Genomic DNA, 7,852 nt, shown 5'->3' on the forward strand with positions numbered 1-7,852 from the left:
TTGGATAAAAGCGTCTGCTAAATTACTAAATAAATAAATAAAATAAATAAATAAATCTAATTATCATTTATAATTAATATTTGGCTGAAATGTTGTAAGAACATGTAACAGAACGATGTGTTTTAAGAGAATAAAAAAATAATATAAAAATTAGATTGGTCCTGCCTGTTGTTTATTAATTCCAGTGACGACGTTCTACTATGTTGTCCGTTGACGCTGTATGTAATCATGTCACTGGAATTCGAGTGATCACTGTCCCAACGTGCAGTCAGGGAACTTACCAGTGACCGAATTAGTGTACACGATCTACTGATTCACTTTTGTGATTGAGACATGATATTTAGAAAGAAGCCACTTTTACTATTATTATTATTGTTGTTGTTTTATTTAAGTGTATACAGTAGTACTGGTTGTCTCTCTGTTTCTCATCAGTCAGGCTAGATAAAAAACACTGCGTCTACACCAGAAGCGAGCGGCACGGCGCGACGCAACAAAATACAATAGATACAATAGAACCAGGCCCGGACTGGCCATCGGGAGCACCGGGAGAATTGGCGGCTGTTTTGGCCCGCTGCCATGTTTTATTTTTTTGTTATTATTATTATTAATAATATTTTATATTTATGCCTTCCACTGTCCCAACGTGCAGTGAGTCAGGGAACTTACCAGTGACGGAATTTATGTACACGATCTACTGTTTCACGAGCTCGGGAGCTAGGGAGCTGATTGAGATGCACCCAATAACTTTATTTATCGTGCACTTTCAGCTTTACAACTTTGCAGATCGTTTACATTCACATACAGCTATACGCACTGCATGAAAGGCAATATTGGAAATGGCATAATAGGGGCACTTTAACACAATATACACAGCAAGGAGAACAAACAAAGTAACAACAATAATAGCGAAATAAATAAAATAAATGAAAGAACAAAATGTGAACTAACATACACTGAAAAAAATGGCCATTGAAACAATTTTCACTTGGAAATTGCTAGTAAATTTCACAAAATATAACAAAGAAACAGCAATTGAATTGAATTGAATTAAACATGAATTAAAAAAAATAAAAAGACTGAAATAGTATTTTCTTGTAAAACATCCTCCAGTCATCAGTTTTTTTATATCCAACTTTTTTCTTTTTTTTTTAACAGTGAAGAGTTACAGTAAGAACTTTACATAAGAGTCCATTATGCAGACTTGAGGAAATCTGGAAAGGGCTGCCAGAGAGTTTGAAATCGACAATGTGATTTGGGCTAAAAAACAAAACAAAAGTATACTCTCCAAACATATACGGTAACATACGATAAGATGTTTTTTTGTTCCCAATGGTGTAACTATAGGGTTAACTGGGCCATGCTAACCAGCCCAACTTTGGCTGTAATAGAGTGCTGCAAGGGATGACGTATTTTTGTAGGCCAAAAACCAGAAACAAGTTTGCAATCACATTTTAGCACTTACGGTTCCATCACACTGAAGTCGGTGGGTTTTTTTGAATGGGTTTTTGGTTAAATTACTGAAATAAGGTCTGTGGTGAACACAAGCTCAAGATTTAATTCAACATTTTATTCTATGAAAAAATACTTCAGTATTACCCCCTTTTGATAAAAAAAAAAAAAAATGCTTTTAGTTGTCTTGAAAAAGGCAGAGGCTGTCAGGGACATTAAACATCATCATGCCGATCCGGTAAACTCATCCAATTGGTCTGCCTATACAGCCTCTTTGTGTTTATAAGAACTCTCCTGCTATTCATGCTAATTCAAACATTCAAGTTAAATGTTTTTAAAACAAGATTGAAAGAGTTATTGGTGGTGACTTTGAAGTCATGTGACCTTGGTGTAGTTTGTTTATAGCCTACGTTTAGCTCCAACATTCATAAATGTTCATTTGTGAAGATTAAATGTGTAAGAATTATAAACTTTTGCTGGACATAGAGCTTATTTTCTGCAATAATCCAAAAGCCATTGGAAACTGCATTTTTGTTGTGGGAACCAGGGTTATGGTAACTTCTGGGTTGGCTTACAAAAATCAACACCACCACAGCACTCTATATTTGGGTTCACCTTAACCCTAGGTAGAAATCCCCAGAAAACCCCAAATATGTGACCCTGGACCACAAAACCAGTCTTAAGTCGCTGGGGTATATTTGTAGCAATAGCCAAAAATACATTGTATGGGTCAAAATTATTGATTTTTCTTTTATGCCAAAAATCATTAGGATATTAAGTAAAGATCATGTTCCATGAAGATATTTTGTAAATTTCCTACTGTACATATATTAAAACTTAATTTTTGATTAGTAATATGCATTGCTAAGATTAAGAACTTAATTTGGACAACTTTAAAGGCGATTTTCTCAGTATTTACATTTTTTTGCAAAGATTCCAGATTTTCAAATAGTTGTATCTCGGCCAAATATTGTCCTATCATAACAAACCATACATCAATGGAAAGCTTATTTATTCAGCTTTCAGATTATGTATAAACCTCAATTTGAAATTTGAAAAATTGACCCTTATGACTGGTTTTGTGGTCCAGTGTCACAAATTACACATCCTTACATAAATAAATTACACAGTTTATCATGGTTCAGGAGTTAATTTCTTCTCTACCCAAAAAGCTGTAGCTTCAGTTGCATGACATAGATCTTGCCCCAAATTGCATGCTTGATGTTTATTTCTTGTGAGGGTTGTTTCTTGTATGTGTCAGTGAATCCACCGAGACGTATTGTGTCTTATTTGCCACTTTGTGATTCTGAAGGGATCTCTTTAAGACCGCAGCACACCCCCGATGCGCCCTTTTGCCTGATGCAGACTATTACCTGCCATTTTATGCACCATTACTTCACCAAAGTGTGCGGCGTTTGAGACTGCGCTGTATTTTGCTGCGGCTCTAGCTTGTTTGCTGCACAATGCGGGACTTGCTGAAATTCCTCTTGTCCATTATACCCTGAATGAACCCACATATCCAGGTAACAAGAAGATGTATGAGGTTTCAAAATACTCCCTGCTTCCGTTACAACTATTATGGACAGTCTATTGCAAAGACCCTCAGCTTATTTCTGAACTACTGACCTCATTGTTGCAGAATGGTCCATCTTAATCCAGGTACAGTGACACTCTTTTTTTGTGCCAGGTCACTTTGGACATTTCAGAACGAGTTCTTTCAAACTTCTCTCCAACGGCTCCTAATGGATATCAGCGTCAAGATTTAGGTCTAATACGAAGGAAAAAAGCCGCGCCCCCCCCCCCCCCCCCCAAAAAATTTTTTTTTTTTTTTTTTTTGCAGAGGCCAATCCTAGTAATTAAGATTTCTACTTTAAATCAAGTCCGTAGACTAGAGTCATATAATACTTAACTTAATTGCATATATTGAAGGAAAAGCAAAGAAACTTGACGTGAATGACAGAAATCCAGTATAATAGTCTGCAGACTGCTATTATTGACTGCATATTAGCCGTCTCTGATGTGCAAATGATTTAGAAAGTGCTTTCCTCTCCCTTTGAAATGACTCATAAACATGCTGCTTTTTATCATTCACTTGGGGTGGGCTTTTCATTGGTGGCTTTTATTGCTTGTTTACAGGTTTGTTTGGGATCACCATTGGGATGTGTCCTGTGAAAACCATTCGTGGTGTCTGAATGCGCAAAGCGATCTTGCGTTTACTTTAATGCTGCATTTCCGCATGCGCTCGCTGCATGGTGAGTGCTATCCATACGCAGCCCTTCACAAACAGTGTTTACTGTGATTAGATGATGCCACCATGGATTATTGAAACAGCCCATTATGTTTAACAGCTTCAAATGATGTTTTTATCACCGTGAAAATTATATTTACCAGAGAGAGTGCATGGAAGAGCTTGTCTCCTTTGATTATCGTCTGACGCCGTGCCACTGCCACTTTAGTGCCAACCCAGAATCAAATTACTTGTCATGAGGAAATGAACCCACTTTCAAAACAATTAGTTTGCGATATTAAATATGTATTTTAATTTCAGAAATATCAATGGGGTGCTTTGGTACACTCAAGCACACACATCTCCAGATCATATAAGGGAAAAGATTGTCGATAACAGTAAGGGAGACTTATTTCTTTGTACTAGATATTCAATCTGATTTGTGTTAGCTGAATGAATTTAAAGGGAATGCAGAAGGCAAAGCCTTTGGCAGGCAGACTGAGAAGCTGGCGAAAAGAGCATGCGAACGGTCTAGGATTTGATTTGGCTATTCGAAGCAAACTCAATCTCCAGTTCTTACTGTAAATGCAATCCAGGCTCATAAGGAACTGGAACAGCAGCGTTCGATATCTGAAGTTGCTGCTGAACACCTGTCACTGAGTAGATGTTGCAGTTTCGAGCAACTGCAGCAAAAAGCAAATGCCGCTGCTACAGCGATGTGCTCTGGAGTGTGATGTAAAATTTTTAGCAAAATGTAATGCCTCGCTACTAAGAGGTTCTGAAAGCTGTCATATGCAGCTCCAATGATTTACCCTTCCACTCTCGTATATAAACCATGGCTTGTGTTCGGAATGGAAATCTTGTGTACTGTTTACTGCATGATGCACAATATGCATTGTATATTGCCTATTTTTTAAACAGTATACAGTATGTCAGGGCCATAACCACCATAGACATAGAGGGGGGACAAGTCCCCTCAAAAATTAGAAATGGCCAAACTGACCTTTTTACCTTGTCAAAAACAGCTCTGTTCATAGCGACCCATTTCAGTGCATGTCTCTTTAAATGATAATGAGCTACTGTTCACTCCACCCCTCTCTTCCATTTTTTGTCAGAGTTGCTAAGTCCGCGTATTATACGCTTCTTTGGGCTTCTTTTTTTGTAAAGTTGCGTGACAAAATCACGTTATTTGGGCTTCTTTTAAAAAACATGGTTGCTTGTTAGGAAAACCTGACAAGCAACTTCGTTACTTTTCAATTATGTTCACTGAGTTCTTCAATGCATTGACTGACACTCTGTCTGCTCACAGTTAATAGCCAATCAATGCAAAAATATAAGTGCTGTAGCGTAATTTGTCAAATATTCCGCCCCCTCCGCACGCGCCTTCTTTTTGAACGTGATTTTTCTTCAATGAGGGTGACGCTGTAATCCAAGCGATGATAGTAGACGTAGAGGAATGGGTTGACTTTTTTCCTTTATAAGGTAGCCTAATTTTTAATTTTTACAATGTTTTTGTAATGTATTAATTATCAAGGGCTGTTAAAAAACAAAAAACAACTAGTAGATTTGGTTCGAATAGCCAATATTTTAGTAGGCTATAAATAGGCTATGTGGCTATGTTACAGCTCCCCTTTGAAGCTCTTGTGTTTTTCTCCTTTTCCATCTGTCCAATCCTATTCTGCTCACAGGTGATTGGAGATGAGTTTTGTTCCTGCTTTGTTGCAGTTTGCTGATTTTTGTAAAATAACTTATGTTTTTGCTTTTCAGATAAAAGGATAGTTTCAGTTTAATATGTTGCGGGCTCATTTATTGGTAATAAATAATTGATAATAAATTATATTGATGATAATAAATTATCAAAAAATATTGGGCTTGTTTTTGAAGCTGCGGTTGCTTATTTGTCTCGCGAGAGTTGGCAACAGTGTTTTTTGTGTATTCGGGCACATTACCATCAAAAACAAAATGAATCCACTGCGTCTTCAGTGGCTCTGATGTCGGGAGAAAATGAAGACTCTTATGTTCACTTTTACATCCAGCAGAACACCTGCAATGCTTATGTGATGTTGTTGCTACAGCTGCTCGAGCACGGAGAAAATGGCGGACAGCGTACAACTGACTGAGGGCGGAAATATGCTAAAACAGTTCAGTCCGTCATTGGTTGTGGGCGGGGCCTGAGCAGTATGACATCATACTGCTCATCAAAATGGCTTGATAATTGAGACTGTTTAGGTTTTTTGGGGATTAAAAAAAAGGATGGATTTTTATCATTGTATGGTGGTTATGTCCACACACTACTAAGACACATTTATATGCAAACATCATGTAAAAGTGAATTTTGCATCCGATGTCCCCTTTAACATCGAAAGAGAGCAAGGCAAGATAGAAGTAGCTAAATATTTAATATTTGACAACAAGAATTTCCTTCACCATTGTATTTAATTGGTCCCCTCCTCCAATGTTCAAGACATGGTTACAGCCTTGCAGTATTATGTCTTTTGAATCCAAGTTTGAATAAAAAATGTCTTGGCTTTTGTCTTTGGCAGTCTGATTCAGTAATCAGTACAGAGGTTGATGTTATAAATCTTAAATCTGAAGGTCATACTAAAGAAAAAAATATTTTTTATTATAAAATTTCATTTAAAATATTAATGGTGTATTTAGGATGCATACATTTCTAGTTATGAAATTAGTCTTAGCTAGACAAAAGAGGTATCTTTTTTCTTCAAAAAATGTAATTTCCACAGCAGTGTTATTTTAGTATCATTGAGATAATATTATGGTTTTTATTCATATTTTGAATCGGTATTTATTTTTATATTTTCTGTTTTTCTTTTAATTTTAGTTAAAGTTTCAGTGATTTCGCTGTGTTTTGTCTTTTTTAGTAGTTTTTGTTTATTTCATATCTATATCGTTTTTATTTCAGTTATAGTTATTTTAGTACATCAAGTTAAAATAAAATGAGAAATGTTGTAATATATTTTATTTGAATTCTTTTAACACTTATTTAATTTTGTAGTAACATTTTCTTTTTTTATGGTTTTAGTTTTAGTTAAATAACCCTGTTCCACAGAATGCTACAGTATGAAACAAAATCATTAGAGTCATGTTAAAAATGACATTTCTTGATTCAGGAAGATGACAAGCATGTATGTCCACTGTTGAAGATTGTATTTTCTGAATGTCTACAGGGACAAAATAGTTGAAAATCATCAACCATCAGCACCATCTTGAGTCTCATGGTGATTCATCATATCTTTTTATTCATGTACAGGTCTGTTTGTCTTCCCCCATTGCATCTCCGAGTAACTGGATGATCATCCTATAGACAAGAGCCTTATTCTATACACTCTCGAGTCTTGACATCAAAGTTAACTTTTCCTGTATTGAAGTTTTAGCCACTGGCTACAGTCTTTTCTCTCTCTGCTTTCTGAACAAATTCCGTCTTTCATTGACCTTTGAACCCTTTTGAGAGCCACACATATTCTACAGCTGGTCTTACAATCACTACACATCAGCAGTTGGGCTACATTCCCCGGAGCTTCACCACTTGCCAGCCTATATCACTCTCCATTCACAGCGTTTCAGTGCAGTGCCATTCCCAGTGGACGCTTTGAGAATGAAACCTGCGTTCTTTAAAGCACATTGTATCTGGTCTTGTTTATGATGTATTATCCACTGTGCATGAATAGTTGGAGAGTGCTAGAAATTCAAATTACTCTTTTATTTTTTTTTTAAAGTGTTTTTTAGTGTTCCAACATTTTTTCGTAAAACACTACTGTAGAATCATTGTCATGAGAATGTGTGAATCCACTGAATTCAGCAGGAAATGTGTATTGCAAGAATGTAGAGTTTGCAAAAATGACAAAAAGTTTCAAGCTTCTGACATGAGGTGATTCTGTGTGGTTGCTAAGGTGTTCTTAGTATTTTTTAATGTGTTGCTATGTGGTTGCTAGGTGGTTATTCACTGGCCCAAGTCAAAAGGACATACAAGACTTGCATAATATACAGGATTAGGGCTGAATAATTTATTGAAATAAAACCGAGCAATATAGAAATTGCAATAAATTAATTAAGTCTAAATATTAAGACTAGATATTCAGAAACTAAGACTAAATATTTGTATGGTAATTTTGCAGTTGTACTGTAAAATAAAAGTATTATTGTTGTATTATTTTT

The 7,852-nt window shown here is 36.0% G+C and overlaps 1 protein-coding gene across 1 annotated transcript in view; it reads left to right on the forward strand.

The window, feature by feature from the left end:
* LOC107674373 (metabotropic glutamate receptor 6-like) overlaps positions 1 to 7,852 on the forward strand; it is a 69,619-nt gene that overhangs the window by 4,260 nt on the left and 57,507 nt on the right. The window lies entirely within an intron of this gene.

This window comes from Sinocyclocheilus anshuiensis, unplaced genomic scaffold (genome assembly GCF_001515605.1).
Source record: "Sinocyclocheilus anshuiensis isolate Anshui unplaced genomic scaffold, SAMN03320099.WGS_v1.1 scaffold188, whole genome shotgun sequence".
NCBI classification, from domain to species: domain Eukaryota; kingdom Metazoa; phylum Chordata; class Actinopteri; order Cypriniformes; family Cyprinidae; genus Sinocyclocheilus; species Sinocyclocheilus anshuiensis.